We start from the raw sequence: 23,582 nt of genomic DNA, 5'->3' as shown, positions 1-23,582 counted from the left end.
GCTGTCCTGAGCTGGGACTTACACAATTCACCACTATGTACCGTCTCCTGAAGATGGATACTTGAGCCATCCCTTACTCACAAAATACAGAAAACATCCTCTCCAAACATCATGGAGCTCTCACTTGGAATATTAAATTCCAGTTTCAAACACTTTAAATATCTGAAAATGTTTGGCCTCTTCTCCTCTATCTCTTGGTACAGTTCATTAATTCTCCTTCTGCCACCCCCCAATCCAATGAACATTTAATCACCTCATTGAAATTGGAACAGTTTGAAACAAGGGAAGGACAATCTTGACTCCCATCACCCTTTCTCAAAGCTTACTCTGAGCCTGTTGTTTAAGGTGCTTCCCCAGAGAGGCAGAAAATGCAAATTCCTATCTACTTAGGCAGAGGTGGGACTTGAAGTGGGAAGAAGTGGGATCTCCCAACTGCTGGATGAATGCCACTAGACCAGAACTGCGTGTGCCAGTGCCACAACACTGAATCTTACATTCATTTCTAAGTTTGAAATCCTGACAGATCTGAGGTACAAGACATGCTGAAGTGCTCAGCAGTCTCCAGGCTGCAGACACACTGGGCATGTCGAGGATATAAGACACATCAGGAACATCTTAGCATTAGATGTCTACCCGATAGCCAGACACAAGTGGTTCTGCCCTTTCAGATATATAGATATATAGATTTCAAGCCCTCTATATTTTCTTTTCTTGGAAATAAATACTTTTGCACTTCAGGAACACCCAAGCACCACCACCAACTTCCGAATCTAGAACAAAGAGCAGCAGACTATGAACAGAAGAGACATCTATAGTACAATTATTCCAGCTTTTTTAATCAATACCTGACCTGCTCAAGGAGAGCTTGGATACTGTAGAAAGAGAGTGAAACGTGATGATGGCATGAAGGTGTGGTAGGACAAGAAAACACGGACAAAGCTCTGCATACCTGGGGTCACACTTTCCAAGCTGTCTCAATTAAGTTCTGTTTTTTTCATATGGCAGTTTCACATGTGCACATTACCTGTGCCGTTGAGCACAGCTGGGAATGACTTCATTTGAATCCATTCCCATTCAAACTGCAGGCACAAACCCTGTGAAGACCATGAATTACACCCTGGACTTTGCACAAATTTCTCTGTGTGGGTAATCTTACATTCATACAAAAGCAGGCTTTTAATATCCTTTTCCAGACAGCTACAGAAATTTCATGGATGTAAGAGACGGACACATTTCATGACCCTTTAACTAATTATTGTGCTGTTACTACCATTGGTGCTTTCTACATTTGCTGACCTCAGACTAAACTTACATGCCTCTCTTCACATGATTTCAGACTGAGTATGACTTTCCTCTCTTATCCATTTTCATTTAACTCTGATCTCTCCCTTTTATGAAATTCTGAGTTGGTTTTCATAGAAATCTTATCTGAAATCAAAGCTCTGTTTCTATGTAACGCTTTGGGATACAGCCTTATCTCGTGCCATTATTAAAAACAGAAAGCTCTTTTATTCAGGTATATTTTTGACCTCTGCTCTTCTCTATTTGGAACAAAGCCTTCAGCCTCATGGCCAAGAATAGAAGCAGCATCATTCAGTTCCCAATTCTATACCTTAACTGCTAGATGATGCTTCCTGTGAGTATATAAAATTTCATTTAAATGCAAAATCTCATTATGTTTGCTTACACTAACGATGTGTTATTATTTTTTATATCCTGCCTTTCCTTATGACCTCCCTAGTCCTCCAGGGCTTAGCAGATTTTCAAGGTCCATTACAAAAGTGGAAGAAGGTTTATGTGACTACTTGTCACTCAGCCTCTATGTTAAAGGTTCCCAAAAAACAGCTGGGGACATTTATTACACCATAGTCAGCACTGTTTGAAAAAGCACTCTGTGACTCTGTGTTAACAAAATTTCTGACAATGCAGATATTTTAGGAAACAAGCAGAAAAATTTCTAGGATATTACCACCAGCCAAGCACAAGTATTATCCAAGAATTCAGCACTTTCAATATGTGATGAAATATCCAAAAGTACTTTTTTTGCAACCACATGTATAGAATGAGATGCATTCTGCTTAAACAGAGGACACTATATTTGTGTCCTCTGTTTAAGCAGAATATAAAATATAAAATAGTGTTAAGACACTCAATCCCAGCCCATCATAATTACAGTAAAAGAAAAACAACATGTGGTTCTGTAGATAAAGCTACCAGGTAAGAGGATAAAGAGTTATTGTTAGTATATAGTGCTCTGCCAAAAAATTATGACTAACAAGAAATTAAGAAACAAGTAGAATTTAATAAAAGGCTCAATAAAAGTGGCTATATTGCACATCAATCTATTGCAAAAGCTTTTAATAGAAAAAATATGACTTATTTGTGACTCTGGCTTATTATGTAGGTTGTGAAGATGCTTTCTAAGTACAGAAGGAAGATAGAAGAAACATGTTATGCTCTACAAAAGCTTGGGCTCTATTTAAAATTTTTTTCAATCAGAAATGGAGTATCTGAGGAAGAGCAATTGTAATAAGTCTCATTATCTTCTGAAAAACCAAGGCATCACAGATAATGTATTTGTCCAACAATATAACCATATGTTCATGTTCTTTTGATCAGCAGTAATACTAGCCAGCTAAGCTCCAAATTTGAACAGCACTTTAGTACCCAGCTTTTCATTGCATTGGCAAACAGCCATAGAGAATGAAGTACTCACTACACTGAGAGATGGTCAAAATTGGAATTTCTGTTCTGCAGGAAACTCTGACCCTTCAACATTTGATGATGATCTAAATCAGAAAGAATGTCACTACTTCAGAATTTCCCATTAAACAAATGGCTTGAAGAAAAGAGATTCAGGAATCCAAAACAAAAGCATTTTGGTAATGACAAAACAATTTATTTTGACATTATTAATGGTTTTAGTTTGATATGGTAAAAAGCTTTGCATCAATTGTATCTAAATGCTGTCTAAACCATTTGGATTACATTTGACGTCATCACAGTAACATGGTTAACATTAATACACAATGTAGAAGGACAAAATAAAGAACTGGAATTACTAAACCTGAAGATTTTTATGGAACTGAAATAATTATTTCTGACAGTTTTCCAAGGATATCTCCACTGTATCTGTTATAAAATCTTAACATATGACTGCCCTTCATTCACTGGTAATAAACAGAACAATCCTCCCTTTTCTTGCCCCAAAACAACTCGATTGGAAAATGTGATTAGGTATGGCCTTTCCGAAGTGAGTGGGAGTTCTGGCACTGACATCAATTAAGTCAGAACTTTTTTCACTGATTTCAGAAGGACTACTTGCATACTTGAAAACATGCTAACATAAATCCTGTATTGATCTGGAACCTTAACAACAAAACTTCAAAGGAAATTATCCCATCTAAATCCCAGCTGAGACCATAGGGCAAGACTCTTAAATATAGTGCATAGACTCTCAAAAAAGCAAAAGCATTGTTTAGCCAGATTCTGAGACCATTTTCCATTAATTTACATCATCTGGAACAACAGCAAAAATAGATTATTTCAAAATCAGTATGACCAGTCCACCAGTTTTAAAGCATCTTCAACCACAGGAAAAGAGGGACATTATTTTTATCATACACTTAGAAAAAAAAAACATTACTGTTACTGCATTATTAAAATCTGTATACTTATAAATAAGGTAGTGATTTCCAACATGAAGAAGATACTGTTCTCGACAGTCAATATAATAAAAACTAAATCATGTGGTAAGATAAACAAGAGATTTCACCAAATGTGGGCAAATATGCCTCAGGCACCATCTATTATGTGCACATCTGCCCACAGAGCAGATTGCTATCATCTAGAGTTATCAAAAGGCTCCATGTATTTCTCAGGAAACAAGCACAAACACTCTCAATGAATCATGGTGCTAAATACATGTTCGTCCGTCAGTAAGACATCATCTTCCACCTTGGTTGTGCCTGAGAGAAAATGTTTTCCTTTTTTTTTTTTTTTGGTGTGAATTCAGATAAAAAGAAGAGTTGATTCTCTTCTTGCCTCCTGCCTAATCACTTGAGCATGTGCTTTACTGCAGACTTGAAAGGCCTTGTGGGGCCCTTTTGTATTGGTACAGGCAGGGCCTCCTTGCCAAGCCCATCTACATTGCCTGCTGTAGGCAGGTACCATTTTCTGATGGTACCTAGGAGACAAATTTCTTTGGATGACTGCTGGCCTGGATATAAACATGAAGCTAGAGATCCTTACATCATTTTTTTCCCAGTGTAGTCCAAAGAACATCCCCCCTGCTGCAGCTGATGAAAGACTAACATTCATCTTCATCTACCTCCAAAATCAGCTGGTGCAAAGTAAAAGGTATCCAACAATAGAGAAGCATATTTAAGGGCAAGTAGAAAACAATATTTCAAGCACAAATCATGCAACACAAATCATTGCAAAATGGCATTGTAATTTTCAGAATGATCACTTAAAAGCCTCTTTGTTTTCTTTAAATGAATGTTTATTTTTGGTGCATTAACTCAGTATTTTGGTATCAGTAGGTAGAATGCATACTTTAACTTAAACTTCATAAGGATATTAGCCAGAGCTTTGCATCTGCATTCATCTAAATAGATGACTGTATTTAATATTGCAGTATAACCTTGCTTAGTTTTCAAAATAAATTTGCAAAGGGAGTGGACTACTCTTAGGATAATCAATGTGCTAGGGAGGGTTTCTTTTTTAATCTCTACACCATTTGAAACTGACTAAACCAAATTTGTTATGTTAAATTACCTGGGAAACCAAATGGAATTTGAACCCTTCTTCCAGGTACAGCAATGTAGTTGGAAACAAAGCTGTGCCACGAAGCAGATTACCCAAAGAAAGTAGTTCTGTCAACCCTATTAAAACTGGCCAGAGTGACTGAACTGTGTTCCCAGAGTGAATACACCATAGAGATGGAAAAGGAGCAGTGATCTCCCAAGTGCCAAGGTTTTTAGTACAAGTCCCAGCCATTACTATGGAAAAACCTCTGTAGATCCCATTGGATCTCTATTAGAACTATGACAGCCAGCAACAAGACAAAACAGAGATGGGGAGCAAGTAGGCATCCACTGAAATGCAAGGCTAAGGACCACCTCTCTGTGTTGACAGATGTGATACACCATTTTGACAATGCAATTCCACTGAGGTTCTCTAATCCCCATTTAAGTATTGTTGGATATTGTTAGTGAATTTTCCACATGTTTTAAATGTTCAAGGAATGATCAAGCACCTTGCTCTATCACTGTAAATTTTTACCTATGTTTATTAATTATGTCTATTGACAGCACAAGCATGTAAAGTGCTTAACAATGATGAGAATTATTGGCTTGGTAGAATGTGCAAAAAGTTCACTAGAAACTCGTGGCTAATGGCCAGAAGTCAACATTACCACAAGCATAAAACCAGAGTAACTGCAAGAATGATTCCAGGCCAATTAAGGTTCAGTAAACATTCAGCATCTGTGGGTTCCTTACGGTTTTTATAAAGCCAGAATGAAAGCTTTATGCACATAATTCTGTACTATTTTTTTCCTTTATGCTTAAAATAAGAAGCTTCTCCCTAAAGGTCTCCCAAGGTCTGAATCCTTCACTACATTTAATCACTTTTGTTGTCTTTCCTTCTTCTTGGCAGCAATTTTGCCTGAGTACTCCTGGGACTGGTGTTGCATTACAGATTCATCAATGATTTGCTGCTTACTCTACATTATCCCACAAGTGCTGAGGCAAACAGTTCCTTGCCAGGATCAAATGATCCTCTATATTTGCCTGCAGTTTAAAATCTTGTTAATGTTGACACTTCTGACGAAAGCTCCACTTTGACACTGGGATGTGTGAAACCTGCAGGCTTTGGTGACTGCCACATAAACAGGTATCCAGGGCACAAAGTTTTTTCTAGGTCCTCTATTAGCCCACAGGGACATAATCAACTTAAGCAACATCCTTACCAGAAACAACGTCAAACAGAACAGCTCACACAGCCTGTCTGTCTGGAAGTGATGATGCTGATTGGTGACAGAGAGACTGCTTGCTAAACCAGCGTGTCTGAGGATTTTGCTCTAAAGTCAATTAACTTTAATGGTAAGACTCCAAATTGCTTCAATGATCTTTGGACCAAGCTCAATAAGAACTAATTAGGTCTCCATTCCAAAGGTTAGTTGTCAGAATTATTAATGGATTTTTGTTTACTTGTTTTTAGTATTGGACAAGAGGGTCTTTTTTAGTTATTTAGAGGAACTGACATAATTCAGAAAGGCTTAAATTAAAATACAGGTGCAAGTATTAAAAAAATTAATTTCCCATAAACAGACAAGTAAAGAAATTTTACACCCTGTGCAAATGTGGTCCACTTCACAGGGACAAAGGAAACACAAACTAAAGTTACTAACACCTGTAATTTAGTTCTGTGGTATTTACTACACTCCACAGCCTTACTAAACCTTGCATGTGTTTAACATGAGTACAGCTAGGTTTACTATCTATAGCTTCCAGTTCTGACAACAAAGTCTAGGACCAGGGCTGGACTTTTCAGAACTCATCTCATTCCCTCTGCTGAAAACTCTTGACATAGGAGAAGATTATATGTCTGAAAAACTTACCACAGGAGAGAACATACTTGAAGAAAGACTGTGATGAAGGTTCCTCATGTGGGAGTGATACCACAACAAATGCATGTGCAGTCTTGGCACTTTCTCCAATTTATTTATTCTGTGAGCCGATCATCACCTGCAAATCAAATTAAGAAATACTCAAAATCTGAAAGTTACAAATTAGACCAAAGTAATTTATGTCATGATTTTCCTCCTACTTTTCCTTCCTTTCTTTTCCTGGAAACTGCAGGAAATACTTGAAGTTCAAAGTACAATAAATATAATCTAATCAAATTGCATTTATAGCATACAAGACAGAAAACAGACATGTAGTTTGTCACTATGAATTGGTCAGAAAACAAAATGATTTAACTTGAAATGCAGTGCTCAAAAAAAGACCTAAATTCAGTCTTTGGATACTGGAGTCCAATTCTCTCTGGCACTAACAAAATGTCATGTCATTTTCTGGAAGAACAAGGTCTGCACTTTTGCTGCTGAGCTCTGAAAACCTAGTTATACGAGGAGAGAAGAGTCTGTCTTCGTGGTATGGTGGAAGGAATGAGAGAAAAGTCACACCCTCACATGGTGCATACAAAGGCAGAGACCCAAAAAACTCTTCCTGGGGACAGGGACTGCCCTTCTTTCTCCCTGATAGGGACTACACCCCCTGAAATAAAAGGGAGTAAAGGAGGAGGGTTGCTCCACTCTCCTCCATCTCCTATCCACCTTGCAGTCATGAAAGGATTAAGTTCAAATTAATTCTGGCACAGAGGTTTTCCACAGGCTTCCCCACCTGCCCCTTTGCCAGAGGCTTTATCAGCTGAAACGTGTGCCTGCTCCGTACCTGTTCCAAGTCAAGGTCACTCACTGTCTTAAGGCAGATGAGACACCAGGATAAAATTATGATGTACTGAAGGTTACTGGATGGAAGTCAGGGTGGGTACAGGAATATGCACACACATAATTTGTTCTGTGCTTGGACACAAACCCTTGGCAACCAGGTTTGGTCTGATGTGATGGGCTGAGGGCTGGGCTGCAGTTCACAGTCTCTTGCAGAGATTTAGGCTCACTGTGTAGCTTTGGTGTTTAGAAGCAGTGACACTTGAGCTGAAGACAATGAAGATGTGGGCAAACAGCTTTTCTGAAAATCAGTTTCTCAACAGTGACAGAGTCATAGAACCATAGAATGGTTTGGGTTAGAAGGGACCTTAAAAATCATCGAGTTTCAATCCCTCAGACATGGGCAGAGACCTAATCTCTTCCAGTAGATTAGGTTTCTCTAAGCCCCCATCTAACCTGGCTTTGAAGTTTTCCAGGAATGGGGCATTCAAAACTTCTCTGGGCAAGGTCTTGTAATAGCACTGAGCAACAGTTACTCAGATTTCAAATTAACAGAGAGACAATAAATATATTTTGGATTAATATGAAGAAAAATTGGAAGAGCTTAGATGCACTATATCTCTGTGCCAAGTCCAGACTAAAGTCTCAATTAGGATGCGTAAGCATCTTTGCAACCTGTGTGAAAAATAATCACAAAACTGGTATTAAACTATGCCCAGTCAATCAGAATGATCCATAATGTGGAAGTTTTTAACAAGCTGCTGCCCAACATTTTTGACGTGTTTTAAAACAAGCCATCCTGATCAGCCCTGTAGAGGCGAGTGATTCTAAACCTAATGATTCTCCAAAGAGGAGAAGACATAAAGATTTCGCAGCTCAGTAGACATGACTGCACAGACCTCTGCTGCCAGCTTGGAAATGACAAATGATTTGTTAATGGAGAAGCTTTCTTTTTGTATTATTTTTTTGCCAATGAAGTGAAAACAGAGCATTGATTAAGTAATCCAAACTGAGAAAATACCATCCAAATTGGATGAGAGCTTTCAGACCAGCAGCTTCAGACCAGGTTTCAAGGCTTTGAAATATAACTTCTGCTTGTTGCTTGATGCTTAAAGATACCTATCCTGGAGCCACAGACAGTAATTGATGTCAAGCTGACACTGTAGTTCACAGATGAATTTCAGTTGTGTGGGCCACAGCACATGCACAACACTTGTGTGAAAAAATGCTTTCTGTATCAAATGCTACGAACTGAGAGAGAGTATTAATAGAGACATCAACAAAAAAGTTCTCTGCACAAATAGAGTATGGCTGAAGAATACCAACAGCCCAGCATGCCGCTGACTTAAAATCACCCTCCTCTTCCACCTGTCAGATGAAATCATTTGTACAAAAATTCAAACTGAGCCTTTCACTCACAGTATTAGGTTTCTGCACAGCTAAAATACTAAACTTATATCCTGTGGAATAATTTTACCAAAGTCACCATATGTATTCAACAGTAAACAAAAACTAGCTATCTAGAGGTAATTAAAAATATTTTCAGGTTTTTTCCTCTTGCAGAAAAGAATTAAGTTTTCCAGGGGAGCTTTAAATAGAAGCTTTGGCACTCACAGATATTAAAGTTTGAGTGACTCATATTCTCATTCCCTTGTGTAGCTACACTACTAGGCTGTATTTCCCTCAATTCATCACAGAATAGGCTATGTCCACAGCCATAAAGCAGAGATAGTTGCATGTCATGGAGCACTAAGTCCAAACAGGAAAACAGGCCCCTAAGTAGAACAGGAGCAATAAGCATCTAAATTGTCATACTCAGAAGGCACTATGGAGACTTATTTAAATTAAAATATGTAATAAATGTTTAAGTTGACTGTTTGGTGTCTGGGGAGGGGGAGTTATTAAAATAAACCGGCACAAAAACATGCCCTTTCACTAAAAATATCCTAACACACCTATAGAAAACTGCTGCAATGAAAAATCTTCACCTTAATCAGGTCAGTTTGTCTGGACAACTGCTGGGTAAATAGCTATGCCATTCTATTTGTATTGCAGCTCATGCTCCAGAGCTCGGAAAAATCAACATAGGCATATAAGCCAAGTCAAAAATATGCTTCATTTTTAACAGACAAGCATTGAAAGAAATGGTAGGGGGTTTCTTTTCAACTAGCAATCTGTATATTTTATGCATCCAAAAATTAAACCAGTTATTTTTGTGTCTCTGAATTTTAAATCAACACCCATTATTTTACAGCCTGTTAACAAACAAATTGTCCCTGATATATCAAAATTGCTTTCCTGAAAAGTTCATTCAGGACTACAAATCCTAAGGCTAAGATCCTTTTTTCCTGAAAATATTGTTCAGAAAACAAGCACAGATACGGGAAGGAGCAAATTTCCCTTACCATGAATTATCAGCCCTATTTAACCTATTATCTCCACATTCTCGATTGAAAAGTTTCCAATTGTTTGAACACCTTCTTCCCTGAAAAAAAAAAAAAAAAACCAAAAAACAAAACGAAAAACAAACCTCAAAACACTAAGAATAAGAGAACAAAGATTTGTGCTGATTGTTTTAGAAAAGAAACTGAGGAAAAAACATTATCAGTGATGAAATTATTTGTATTTTTTTGTTGCTGTTGAAATGAATTACTGAGCACAAGATTTGCTGGTGAGTAACTGCAACACTGGTGCCAGAGGAGACCTTCTTATAGGACTCTTTGCAACACTGTGGTGGTGCCTGAAATTCTATTCATAGTCTGAGTACCATCTTGATCACATTTTCCTTGAAATTCCTTAATATAACATTATGCAAGCACTTCTACGGGATTTGTTGTTCTTCTTTTTGGAAATCATGGAATCATAGAATGAAGCATAGAATGGTCTGTGTTGGACAGGATCTTAAAGACCATCTAGTCCCACCCCACCCTTGCCCTGGACAGGAACAGCTCTCACTAGACAAGGCTGCTGAAGGCCTTGAACACTGCCATGTTTGTAGCTCCGTGGACAACCTGTTTCAGCGTCTCACCACCCTGACAGAAAGGAATTTCTTCATAATTACAGTTATACAAAAACCTATTTCTTTCTAAACAGAGTACATTGTTTCACTGCCTGAGAGGGAAGTAATAGCTGTGTACATACATGGAATGACACACTTCAAAACAGAATTCTGCTTCCATTTTTTTCTATAGCCCAGGATCCTGCTTTGATGTGAAGATGACATATCAGGTAAGTACTGAAACACATACAGATTCCTCACTAACCTCTCCTGAATCTTTCTGACACACACTCACAGAAGTGACATTCTAGCTGACTTTTATCAGTCAAATTTAGATTCACTGATGCTGCTGAAGTAAATGGATGTAGTTACATACAAAAGAGATTTGAAGAAGTTTTTTTTTTCATTCCCACAGCAAAAAGTTACACTACTCAAAGTAGTTGTGTCCATTAAAAAACCCTCTTTTTTCATTAACTCATTATTTTAAATATATTTCAAAATTTATTTGTAGTGGAAAAAGGATTCATAAGTAGGAACCACAGGAGAGTCATAATTCAGGTCACATTTGTGCAGCTCACCAGATAATCTGAAAATCTAAATCTGCAGAGACTTTCTGATATCTTCTCAGAACTGTGCATCATATTACTTATGAATAGACTCAATTCAAAAGAAAGCTTTTAAAATACCAAAAAATATTTTCTGCATTGTCATCTACGTCTTTGTTCAGCCTGCTCATCTCTTTTGCTCAATATTTGCAAATTAACAGACAAATTGGGTTTTGACCCATCCACTGCCTCCTCCCTATAACAGATTAATGGCTAATGCATAATCCCTCTGGATTGGCTACAAAATGCAATGGCTGCAGTGGAGAACATACCACACTTTCTACTTTTACCAATTGCTTTGTGTATGGCGATAGATTATTAAAGTGAAACCATAGGAAGATAAATGAAAATTTGTCTCCTTTTATTCCCAGTATCCTACTGAAATTTCCTACTCCTACTAACAACTGTAGTAGATGAAAATAAGAAAAAACATTCCTGCTACTGAGAGATTGAGAAATCAAGGGGACTGGGTGCAGCTACTGTTTGTGCCCCAGGTGAGTGACACTGGCTTCTTCTCACCTTTCACAGTAACCATGAAAATGATGTTTGCTTCCCTTGGTGCTGAATGTATTTTATATATTTCAGTTGCAAGCTCTTTGGGGCACAGTCAGCTGCTAAATATGCTTTTCTACTGTTAGTGAAACTCAGCTATGACACATCTTGAGACTTAACAAAAATCCAAGCAATAAGTAGTTACCAAAGATTTTTTCAGGCAACAATTTAGTTCTGTGAAAGGCCATTTTCCCAAGCACTCAGAACAGTACTTGTACATTTGCAAATCACCAGCATGCCAAACCAAAATCTAATAACACACAAAAGACAGAAATAAAAAATGAGTCGATTGGCAAAAAGGGTATTAGAGAAATACTGGGCACCTGAACAAATCCCTGCATTCTTCAGTTTCCAAGCAGTTTCATCTTCCAAAACATTTTGCATTCCTTTTGATACTGCATGTGTATCTCTTAAACAGCTTTTACAGCACAGCGAAAAAAGCCACCGCTGTGAAAAAATGCTGTACCTGGTGAAAGTACTTCAAGGAATGTAGACCCTAATCTGCAACCCTTTTCTCTCACAAATAATCTTCATAGCTTTGATTCTGACATGAGTAGGATTATTCATATAAGAGAGAAGAAAGGTAGGCAGGGGAACTAAGAATTGCACTAACATAGTAAAGCATTGTAAAATGACAATAAAAATGGCATTTAAACTCTCTCGAGTTATGCCTATTCTGTATACAGAAAAGAGAACAATACAGTAAATTGAACAATAGCTTTTACAAAACTGCAGCCAGAAACCAAAAAAATGGAGGTACTGGAAATAAGCAGAGTTCACACAATGCCAAAAGTACTGTCCACAAGCTAGAAACTTCTGAGAAGTCAGGAAGTACAAAGATAAAGTTTGAACTCCCGTGAACTTAACTGATTTCTGTCCTGCAAAGAATATTAAAGCACATAGTAAAAGGCTCTTTGGTAGTATAAATAGGGAAAAAAAAAAAAAAAAACACCAAGAAAAAATGCTGTGCCACTGTGGAGGAAGGATGGAAAAGAGATTAAAGACAACATAAGGAAGGCCTCAAGTAAGTATATTCCCCCAGTTTTCAATCAGAAATTTTTAGGTTAAATTTACAGACAAAGATAAGGCGAATAATAAGAATGTGGATATGCAAATAGAAACTACCAAAGCTGGCAAAAAACTCAATTCAAAGAGTTAAATGCTTGAAGTCTGATTAATCACCATCTCACACATCTAAAAATTCCTCTCACGTGTAATGCTGGTTCAGTGACAAATATTTTTAATAGCACCGTCTAGTTGGGAGTGAAACTGAAAAATAGTAGATATAGTTTCTTTACTTACAAAAAAAAATCAGTGAAGAAAAATAAGAGGAGATGGCAGTTGGGAAATTACAAGCTATTTCATTGGACCTCATTAGTATGAAAGGCTTTAAAATACATTTTGAGAGAGACAATACATAAAGACACAGAGGTAAATGAAAAATGGGATAAAGTGCAACAGCAATTTAGCAAGAGGACACCATATAAATTATCCATATAGTTTTCTTAGATAAGGTAAAAGATTTTGTGAACAAACTAGGTGTAATAGGTCTCATCTTTCAGGACTTTAGTAATGCATTTGACATCATGTTATACGCTATTAAGGAATCTGAGGACTAAGACTTTTTGCATAGTTAAAAAACAGCTAAGGGAGAAATAATAGCAAGTAAGTGCCATTAAGAAGGGATGTATAAAATCAATTAAGATTAGCAATGGGTCTTCAGCATCCATTCTGGGGCTACTCTTGTCCTTCCATAGCTCTTGATCACTGTGACCTAGGTAGAAGAGTACCTGCCCATTCTAATATCAGTAGAGTAGTGAAGCAATACAAGCGCCTTGAAGATGTGAGCCAAAGAAATGGGGAAAGCAACAAGGCCTGGGGCAGAAAATGAAAATGTAACATGGGAGATGACCCAGTAAGGACAAACGAGGACTACAGTTGTCAATGAGAGAGTGACAAAACAGGTAACATGATGAAAAAGGCAAATGAGGCCATAGAACATAAGAATGGGGATTTCCAGTAGAACCTGGGAGACAAGAAGATTTCCCATCCAAAGACACCAACAGAGCTGACCTGTTTAGCACAGCAAGAGAAGAACTAACTAAGCATATAACTGCTCCCTAAAAATGCCTTGAGGAGGATACCTCCAGGTAGAAGCAGTATTATCTAATTGAAGGAGCAACAAGAGCAAGGCAGGGAAGGCAGTGTGCATGCCACACACTCATCTAGGCTGTACAGAATGGAAGCAGCTATGAGTTTCTCAAACACTCTTCCAGATAGAAGAGTGGGGGCAAAATTACAGCCTTGGAGTTAGAGGTTAATACACAGCTGGAAGTATCACATGCTGTAACACCCTCTACAACTGCATGGATCCACTGCTTGCATCCACTGGTCACAGAGTGTCCTTTAGCTCTTCCATCATTAGTGTGGTACTGACATTATCACTGCTTTGATGGTACTGGTTTCATTTTGGGGGACATATCCAACACACCATTCCTTTTTTCACATCCACTTTTCATTACAAAATCCATGTAAAACTAATTACACAGATAAAGGCTTTTGCGATAATGCAGGCTACTTGCAAGTGAAAATAAATAGAAGAATGAAGAGCCCAAGATTATTTAAACAGCTAGGGCTCACACAAATATGATGTTAATAATAATTAAGTATTTTGTTAAATAATTAATTAATAAGGATTATTTTGTGAAATAATTCAGGGCAAACTGGAGAATTGTTCTAAATTATTAGCTCTTAAAAGAAGTATGTCAGATGGGTGCCCTAAAGAGAAATTTAACAGAAACTGTATTTTTAGAACTTGTGCAGAGATGCATTTCTCCTGAAGAGAGTGAAAATTTGGCACTTCATATGAGCAGAGATGATCTGGCCCAAACATTTCTGTTTGCAGATGACGACTACTATATTATTCACTTTGTCTTGGCACAGTCAGTCAATAGAGGGAGTGCAGCAGAATAAAAAAGCCTTTTTGCTGATAACATTTTTAGCACATTTAAGGAGAAATCTGAAGAACCATAGTAATTTCTACACCCTAGAAAATGTGTTGAGCAGAGAGAAAAGGACAGAGAGGACATCAGTAGTTGCAAAATACAAAACAAAACACAGAAAGATGTCTCCAAAAAGGGAATGAGAAGTAATAACCTTTAAAATACTTTATAGGAATGTATTTGAAAGAACCTTTCCAGGAAATAGTATCTGTTTATACCCATTAAGTTTACACTTACTTGAAAACAAATCAGTGGATACTATACTAGGGATGAATTTAATCCTTGTATCCAAAATAATAAATTCAAGGGATTAGCCAGGACAACAGCATTTTTATCAAACAGAATTCATTTGCATCCATCCTCACGTTACCAGAAAAGTAGCTGTCTCCTAATTAGCAGATCTTGAACATTAACCTTTTGTCTTGACTGCAATCACTTCGATTAGTGGTAATGTTCAGCCTCCTCAAAACTTCTTCTTTCATAAATTGACTATTCCCATGGTAACAGCTGCTACTTTCATTCTACGAACACCAAGAAAATGTGATTTCCCTTATATCACGTTGGCCAGGCTGGGGGTGCAACTTTGGCCTTTGTCAATGCTTTTTCAGATAAAACTGTTTATTCCAGAAGAAGAGGAAACAGGTGCGAGCACAATTCAGGAAACAGTTGTTGACTAATCCACGAAGCAGGTTTGGCAATGCTTTGAAAGGAAGCTGTCAGACAGCCTACCTGCAATGCCAATGTGTTCTGTGGCTGCATAAGGGAACGACAAGCACATTCAACAGCAGCCACCAAGCTTAAATCAATATTTTCCATGGGTTGTTGTTCGGATGGCATTTTTTTTCCTTTTTGCTTGTTTCTTCGGTGGCTCCACAAACAGTAGCAAGACATCAGCTTAATAGCCCCGCATGAATAGTTGAGAAATGTAAATCAAGGATTTTCATTCAAAGAACATTGAACTTTAGCCAAAAAGAACATCAATTCATTGCTGAGACGCTGACACAGCTTTAATGATTGGTGTCTTCATCTTCAATGCTCACACAGGTCTATAAACAAAGTCCTAATTTCAGCTGAAGTGAATCCCCAAAGTAGCATCAGCTTCGGTGGGACCAGCAGACATTCACAACAAAGGCACTTTTTCCCCAGCAAGTCATGCAAAATTTTTCTGAAAGTTTATCACATCTGAGGCTTTCTCCAGAAAACCCATCTGTTGCATATGAACTCATCTGATACCTTTACCTTCTTTGAAACTGATGGTTTCCAAGTCAATCTGTCAGGGTGAGAATGGATAAAGTGAGATTCACATGTACTTCTCCAGCAATTCACTGAAATAATCAAGTTTTCCCTTAGTCACAAATGTAAGATTCTGTCAGAAAATAGAAGTGCAATTTTCCAAACTTAGAATTGCATGTTCAGTTTCTTAAATTGGTCTATAAAATGCATTTTTAATTTTTTTATGAAATTTTTAGCATTCACATAAAGGACTGGCAGACAGCAAAGAGACTGAAAAATTAAACACAACTCTAGAAGCCTTTATTTTTTCCTTCTCCTTAATTCCTCATTAACCCTTTCAGCACCAGACCAGGTGATTGCTTTCTTTGCCTTACATACTTTTCATTCCAGGAATAACCAATCCTTGTTGTTAATTAGACACTTTGAAAACCTGAACACGTTTTGGCAGCAGGCCTACTTTTTTAGCCAAAACTATCAAGTGTTTGAGGACAGAAAAATCATGGGTCTGCTTTTATGAAATTGAACAGTGGCTGAAATTGTGCAACCCACATAAACTCTGCTCATTCCAGCAGATGTTAAGATTGCTTGGAAATGGACTAATTTCTCACCCTCATGTCTGAGCATTTATCATGCTTCTATATCTGCAGGTTTTGTTGCCATCAGAAGGTACCAAACCAATTCCAAGAGTAAAGGCCACATCTTCTCCCACTGTAGCCAAAAAGGAAAATGTCACTAGGAATGAATAGGAGGCTGTAAATATATTACAAGCACTAAGTTGCTGTATTTATATTTACATGAGTATCACACTGCATGCCATTCAGACTAAAAACCTCACTGTGACACAGGATCATAATCTAAAAGGGGCCAAATTAAATCTCTCAGTTCTGGGCACACATAGTGGATGTCTGGGTTTAAGCTGGTACCCAGCATTTCAAGCTCATGTTTATTTTCACTCCAGCTCCAAAAAAATATTGGTGAATAATTCAGAACGGCTCATCCAGGAAAGATTCTAAAGGCTTGCAAAGTTCCAGACCACAGTCCATGGAAAGAACCAAGTGCACAGATTTGTTGGCAAGAGATGTCTCTATCCATGCTCAATTTGCACGTGTTCTAGAGTGGTTCTCAAAAATGGAATAACCTTGGGAAAAGAAGTATGAAGGAATTAATTGAACCCAACCTGTGAACGCTACGAATACCCCTCAACTTTAACGCAATGGAACACCAAAAAATAATTCAAGGTAAGCAAAGAAACCGAAAGTATTTAAAGTAACGAAAAAAGTAACCAAAAAATTACTGCAGATCAATGAGAAGGAGGAAATGGTTGGCAGGAAGGGTTGCCTATAGGACTGGCAATATCATGGTAACAAAATCATTTTAGCGGACAACTCGTGTTCTGATGCCACAGCCCAGTTTTTCAGTCATGCTACAGGCACCAGCATTTTTAAGATATTACACCTACATCCCACAGTAATAGTCTACACCCTTTCTTTGGGTTTGCAGTTTGGCCCATCTGCAGTTTGGCCCATCTTCCTCCAGGAAGAGGGATGTGACTGTTCCTACACTGGCCCTGGAGTCAGGAGAAGCAGAGGAAGCAAACAGTGCTCATTTTCCACTATCCTCAAGGTTTGTTCTTTCTCTGCTGGAAAGCACCAGAGCAGAGCAGCTGGACCTGTATGTTTTACAAGGATTTGTTGATCATAGAGAGTTCAAGGACTGGATAGCCCCAAGCTGGAAAGTCCCATACTGCAGAAGGATAGATAGATAGATAGATAGATAGATAGATAGATAGATAGATAGATAGATAGATAGATAGATAGATAGATAGATAGATAGATAGATAGATAGATAGGAGGGGATCCCAACTACAAGGCTTTCCAAATTAAATCCTTAGAGGGTAAGTCCTGGCTTCTCTCCCACCACCCTTGCAACAACATCAGCTCAGATCTCACAGGAAGCAGGCTAGGGAGGCAACCACTGTCCTGACCCACAAGTCCTATAAATCTCACTCTTTGGCTCAGGAATATTAATACAATTGCCATATTTAGTGTCTTTACTATACTTAAAAAAATAAATCCGTAATATGGGGGATTCAGTATGTTGGTTTGTCTTTCCACTTCTTTTAAGTGTCTCCAACTCCTGCAAAGCAGTGCATCACAGGCCCTTCCTACCTAATGCCAGAGAAAGATAAAGAGCATCCCTGCATCACTCTTTGAGTTTGGAGGCTTTTTGCATGCTTTCACCCTCTATTAATGAAACTTGTCCCACACCAATTGGTGAGCTAATTGCTGTTGAAGCAGATGGTAAGACACGCCTGAAAAAATATTTGGCATCTTTATTTCATGTGAGGGGAATGTGAGAGGAATATTATGTATTTTCCATTTCCAAATAGCTGAAACAAAAGTTAAAGCAAGCTTTTACGATCAGCAGAGTTTGAGGAACAATTACTCAGCTCCAGTGGATGCATACCTTGCATCTAGCTCCATCTAATTCCCTCTTCTGTGGTTTATTTGCCTCGTGGGCATGCCACGTGCTGGGGGCTCATGGACTGACAGCATGATATCAAATCTGCTCCAGGCACCAGTGCTCAGAGAGCAGCATTGTGATGGAATTCAAGATACCAAAACCAGGAGCAAACTCGTAAGGTACTCATGATAAGGAGGCAACATTTTTTTCTATATTCCCTGCAGTTATCTTGGACGGATGCTGGCACAGAAACATCCTCAGTGGGAAACTGCTCCTCAGTGCTGACTTCCCAGTGTTGGCCACCTTACATATTCAAATAAAGACATAAATATCACAGCATTATAAAAATTAACAACAGCACCAGAGGTCTGTGTGAGGATCAGACCTCAAAACCTGACACTGCGGAAGAGATGCTGCATTGGAGCTATTCAGGCAGAAAGCTCTGCATTTGGAGAAGGAAGAAGAGCTTGCCAATTGGCATTCCAGCAGTTAGTTGCTGGCCAAGATTTTCAAGGTTGAACTTTATACCCATAGCTTCACAAAGGTCACACTTAGCAAACTGTTGGGGCTTAACAGAGCAAGGATGCATTTGGCTCTTATTCCAAGGGCCTTTCCTTGATATTAATATTGATGACAGTGGAACAAACATCTCAATAGCTGCACAGAAAGGCCAATGCACAAATGTGCTATACTCAACATAGGGAAGAAGTCTGAAGCCTTTCAAACCACTTAATGAGAAAGCTGTGGATATCAACACCAGAAGGAAAAATCTAAAATGGGAGGAAGAAGCCTGTATCCTACCATGCTAATTTACATTGTTAGAAAGAAAAGTACATGGCAATGTTAGCTATGCTGAGGATTTTCAAAAGTTGCATTTATTTCTGGTTTTATTTCAAAAATAGTGTTTCAATGAATATGCATCATGCTGGGTTTGTGGCACTGGTAGTGCGTTGATCACCATGGTACCTGAGCACTCAAGCCAATGATTAACCAGTGAAGCAAATGAAACAGAAGCTGAGAGCCAAAATGCACAGTGACAAGCTCTTCACAGACCTTATGTATGCCACAGCAACTCTGTCTAGAATTCCTTCAGGCTTTCCACTGTCTTCCCTGCTCTTAGGATAACCAGATCTTTTTTTTCTAAACAATGCTAAAGGATACAGAGATCTCAGCCTGGCTCAGGAGAAAGGAGGAGATAAAAAAACCCCAACAAACACACAAACAAAAAAACCAATACATAAATATTTTCATCAGGAAAACATTGCTTAAGCACACAGTAAGAAAAGAAATATTTTTCATTTCCATAAATTGATTATGAATTGACAAACTTTGTTATGTCTGCCCTGCTGTCAACCTAGTCTTTAAAACTATTGTCCTGAAGAAAGAAAACAAGTCTTTGCTTGCTAAGGAAATGACCTTTCAAGGGATTGATGCAGACTGTACTTGAACACCACTGTCAGCTTTATCTAATAATAATGAAAAGAATACATAAAAACATATGACTATGTACCTTCTTGAAAAAGACCAGAGATTGCATCAGCCCCTCTCCACGCTCCAAATAAGCAACAAGTTAACACAACTCTGATGATGTTTGTTTAACATATGTGCATACAACTAGTGTGAGCTTTTAACGGCTTGGGATGCTTAAGCAAAGGCCTCAGGATTTCAGAAAAAGAAATCTTCTGCTGAATTATCTACCCCTTGCTGTTTTGTTTTCTGCACAAAGTCTCTGAGGGACACAGGAAAGTGGAGGGCCTTGCATGCGGGCCAACTTGACAAAGGTTAAATCCTTTCCCTACTGCGGAATTGTGCAGCTATAATACAACCCTCACTGAAGAAGTTTCCTGTTTTCCATCACTAATCAAGGCAATGATACTGCATTCTAATTAAATTGATGTCACGTGGAGTTTTTCCTCTTTACTGTAGCTGCTTCACACTTCGGAGGTAGTTACATCCAGTTTATCCTCTAAAAGAGGAGCAGGTTTTGGGGACAAGGCCCCATTACCAGCAATGAAAACACAAGTGCTCACTTCCTAGTGCAGTTACAATATATTGTGCCTCAGCAGCAGCAGCAGTTTTGAAGCAGATCCGAAGCACTGCACCATCCACCGATATTTGACTGTGAAACTCTGGATTAAAGCTCACTCTAAGCATCAGCCTGATTCTCTTACCTCTCCTGTGTCTAAATCATATCCATCACTGTCATCTCTAAAGATTCAGTTCCTCTGTGCACTTCATCAGGCATTATAATCGAAGCTAATGAAAGACATGTTTGCTTAGCTGTTGTAAATGGCTTTGAAGATCTTGGTTTCAGCCAGGGTGATGAATTAAGGATGTCAGCTGGGCAAACAGTATAATTTGGAATGAATTTAGCTAAAATGGATTACTGAAAAAGCAATATGGATTTTTAAAATTAATATTATTTCACATACTTTAGCAGTAAATATTTCACTCCTTCTTACCACATGAGTCACCAGGCATAGAACTGGAAGAATCAGCAATGACACCAGCTTTTCAAACACAAGACCAACTTAGGATACTATAAACAGGTGTGAAAAGCCACTTTTCAACTGCAGCAGGGAGTACAACCCTCAAACAGTTTACACCTCAGCTGACTGCATTTCTGCCTAATAGCAATTTTGCTAAGCAGCCTGAACACAGTAATTAAAGCATTTTACGACAAAACTCAGAAACCAACAACTGCAAAGAACTATTCCATAACACTGTTATTTATTAGAAGTACCCAGCTTTTATTTTCCCTGGTGCATTTTCAAATGAATAAAAATAATAACTTAAGGGGAAAGAAAATTATCTTTAAACAGTGGTGGGTTTTTTTTTTTCCCTCTCTCAGGTAATTTGGAGTCAGGAGGAATCCAAAATAGCAGCATGATTGTTGAAAATTACAGGGTAAGGCTGGAAACCTTTAGAGGTCATCTAGTCCAGCCTCATGCTCAAACTAGTGCCACCTTAGAACAGATCATTCAGACTTAGAAGGGAAAGGAAATAATTTAAAGCAAAAAGAAAGGAAAAAATTAAGTCTTCCTCTACCCCCTTTTTCACCAGAAGGAAAAAAAATGCAAGGAAATATTTTCTTGAAATGTGTAGTTCTTCTGTGTTGTAAGTATGACCAACCTGGAAAATAGATTAAAGCTGCCACCTTTGGTTGACCTAGTTCCCTTTCTGCCTTGATGCAGGGAATATTTAGCACAACGTGTGGCAAACTCTGACTCAGTTGCCAGCACTGCTCTGCCACACTGCTGGCCAGAAAAGGCTGGGAACGCTGCATGTTCAGCTCCAGTGACAGGGAAAACGCTCCATATCATTAATTAGCAGTCTGCTCCAAGTTAATTAAGGAATGGAGCTGACAGCTGCTGAAGCAGGTTCCACCCCATCTTTTCCTGAGAAAGCAAGGCCTCCAGGGCAGGGCCTGGACTGCACAGCAAAGAAGAATAGGATGGGGGAACCTTGCAAGATCTCAGCGAAACCCAGATGACTCATCAGAAAGTAAAACGTTTCTATTTTGGCAAGAGGCTGAAATAGCAGCCCTGGGTTGTGCTGCAGCACAGCAATAAATGACCCTAAGTGCCCGGGACAAACTCCTGTGCACACTGATATTCCTAACAGCAGGGGCTATTTCACATCTCATTAAGCAAAGGGGTTTACATGACAATTAACACATTAATTAGCAGCATCTTTTTCACAGGTGAAACTTTGGCTTGAGATTTCAACATTTTTAGACAACTGTTCTGTGAGTGAAAATTAAGGAATGGTTTATTATGACTCAAGGTAGCAAGGATTTACAGGCAGAACTGGCATAGGAGTATGTTTGTCTGTGTACTGAAGAACACTGCAACCTGGCAATGGCCTTTCCCATAACCTGCATGGAAGGAGGGCCTCCTTGTACCATCTGCACCCTTCCACTCAAAGCCCAACCCTTGGCATGGGCAAGGTGCCAGGCTGGCCACTTCATGAGCTGACCATAAACAAGCCTAATGTACCACAAAGTCACACAGAGACAAAGCAAGGCCTGGACTTCCAGGAGCAGCAGCTCCCAGTCCTCAGCTCCAGCCGCTGACCTGTGTGGCTCCCCACTACAAAAATCCCTTTGACTGTATTTGTATGGACATAACACCACACAGCAACCCTGCTAATGTCACTGAAAATAGGCATGAGTTGTAAGGGAATGTTTACTGCCCTACAGCTTCACATCCTAGATACAGAGTTAATAATTTCTACCAGAGACCACTTTAAAGAAGAGTTGGCGCTATTAAGCTGCATGAATATTTCTCTCTGAGGTTTTTGTTCAACACCATCTTTAATTTCTATTATCTTTTGAGAGAATGGATTTACAAGTATACAAGATGTAGAGTACTGGAAATTGAATGAAAGGAAGAAAAAATAGGAAACTAGAACTTGTAGCTTTCAAGATCAGATGGGTTCTGATAGTCATTGGGTCCATTCCCTATCAAATGGATGTTGCCAATCCACAGGATATAGTGGCATGCTTTTTCACCTCCCTCATGCACATACTGCAAGGAAGCTGTGTTCTAAACAATGTATAAACTAACAAAAAACACACTAATCTTTTACATGTTTTTGGGACTCAAAGCATAGATAAATTACTGTGTCATAGCCTCACCTATGATACCACTTACAAAATAAATCCAAGCTCAAGAGGAACATCAGATAACTTGTCCTTTAATTACCTTTTAAAAGCTGATGGTTTGTTTCAGAATATGATTTATTTATTTTATTTATCAGCCTGCCTTGTTTCAAATGGGTACTGTCTGACTGACCTCTAGGTACCCTTGCATTTTCTCTGTGATATCCCCAGAATGTCAATGCTTTGATTCTTCATCTTTCATTTCCCAAACATTTCTTATTAGTCACTTCTGGTAGTGGTGGCAGCTGAAGTGGAAGTTTATCTTCTGATAATCTGTACTGCTTTAATGGTTCCCGGCATCCTGAGGATATTTTCCAAGTGTTATGGTGACACCAGCTGAGATCTTGGCAATAGAAAAGTGTTTCACATGTTTATTTCCTAACTTAGTCTCTTGTGTTTTTTTCTGCTTTCCCAACCCTCTGCATCCCTTGATTTCTATGGCTTAACACCTTTTATTATTACTGTGTTCTTAGTTATCACTTCTCAATATCTTTCTGATTAAAAAGCCTTTGAGAAACCTGAGGGCAGTCCCACTATGCATCCAAAAATCTCTTAATAAATTTCTCCAAACCTTCAAATCACATTTGTCTAAAAGCTGAGCAAAAATCCC

The 23,582-nt window shown here is 38.5% G+C and overlaps 1 long non-coding RNA gene across 1 annotated transcript in view; it reads right to left on the bottom strand.

Moving 5' to 3' along the window:
* Positions 1–15,711, bottom strand: part of LOC136563052 (uncharacterized) — a 64,035-nt gene extending 48,324 nt beyond the window's left edge. The window contains exons 1-2 of the long non-coding RNA XR_010784594.1: positions 14,984–15,711; positions 6,626–6,752 (exon numbers count right to left, since the gene is read on the bottom strand). This is a non-coding gene — a long non-coding RNA (uncharacterized lncRNA). The remainder of the gene's footprint in view (positions 1–6,625; positions 6,753–14,983) is intronic.
* Between the last annotated feature and the right edge of the window lie 7,871 nt (positions 15,712–23,582).

The sequence above is a fragment of the Molothrus aeneus genome, chromosome 1 (assembly GCF_037042795.1).
Source record: "Molothrus aeneus isolate 106 chromosome 1, BPBGC_Maene_1.0, whole genome shotgun sequence".
Lineage (NCBI taxonomy): Eukaryota > Metazoa > Chordata > Aves > Passeriformes > Icteridae > Molothrus > Molothrus aeneus.
Note: the sequence above shows the minus strand (reverse complement) of the source record. Positions and strands in the feature narration are given on the sequence as shown.